Here is a 1,367-nt window from a genome sequence, read left to right as displayed (position 1 = left end):
ATGGTTTTGGGTGTGTGTGTTCTTGCTAGAGAGAAAGAGAGAGAGAGATGAAGATGAAATGAATGGGTGAAAGGGGTTTGACCCTTTGACCTAGTCAAGGGTTTGATCCCTTGTCAAGTTTAGTCCCTCAACTTTCGTTCGGGTGCGGGAATTACCTAAACGAGATAATTTAAAACGCGTATCAACGGGAGATGTTATAAACATATAACGGACTTTATATTAGTATAACGGAAAAGTAAATGGAAAAAGGCGGGATGTTACATTACCTACTCCTTAAAAGAAATTTCGTCCCGAAATTTAAGTAGGCATAGTAGTCGTTGTTTCTTCCTCGAGATCTTGCGTTTCCGAATTCACGAATAGATGAGGATACTTCCTTTGCATTTGATCTTGTCTTTCCCAAGTAAACTCGGGTCCTCTTTTGGCATCCCAACGAACCTTGACAATCGGGATTCGGCTTTGTTTCAATGTCTTGACGGAGGTGTCCACAATTTCAACCGGTTCCTCCACAAAATGAAGTTTGTCATCCATAGTAAGTTCTTCGAGAGGGATGACGATATCGGGTTCGGCAAGACACTTTTTCAAGTTAGATACATGGAAGGTAGGATGAACGGAGTTCAATTGAGGCGGAAGATCTAAACGATAAGCAACGGTTCCAATACGCTCCAAGATTTCGAAAGGACCAATATACCGCGGATTTAGCTTCCCGCGTTTCCCAAAACGGATTACACCCTTCCAAGGTGCGACTTTTAACATTACTCGGTCACCGACTTGAAATTCAAGATCGTTGCGTCGTTTGTCGGTATAGCTCTTTTGACGACTTCGGGCCGTCCTAAGCCTATCTCGGATTTGAACGATTTTCTCGGTGGTTTCGTGAATGAGTTCGGGTCCGGTGATTTGCACGTCGCCTACCTCGGCCCAACAAAGAGGTGAACGACATTTGCGGCCATATAGCGCTTCAAAAGGTGCGGCTTTAATACTCGCGTGATAACTATTGTTGTAAGAGAACTCGGCGAGAGGTAAGTGCTTGTCCCAAGCTTTTCCGAAATCAACCACGCAAGCTCGCAACATGTCCTCTAAGGTTTGAATTGTACGTTCGCTTTGTCCATCGGTTTGAGGATGATATGCGGTGCTCATGTCTAAACGCGTTCCCAACGCTTCTTGCAATGTACGCCAAAATCTAGAAACGAAACGGCCATCTCGGTCGGAGATAATCGATAAAGGTACACCGTGTCGGGCTACGATCTCCTTAATGTAAAGTCGTGCAAGTTTCTCCATTTTATCCGTTTCTTTCATGGCAAGGAAGTGTGCGGATTTGGTGAGACGGTCAACAATAACCCAAATGGTATCATAACCGCCCGTCGTTTTTG

This window comes from Rutidosis leptorrhynchoides, chromosome 5, assembly GCF_046630445.1.
Source record: "Rutidosis leptorrhynchoides isolate AG116_Rl617_1_P2 chromosome 5, CSIRO_AGI_Rlap_v1, whole genome shotgun sequence".
Lineage (NCBI taxonomy): Eukaryota > Viridiplantae > Streptophyta > Magnoliopsida > Asterales > Asteraceae > Rutidosis > Rutidosis leptorrhynchoides.
The sequence above is the reverse complement of the archived record's forward strand: the minus strand, read 5'-3'. Positions refer to the sequence as shown.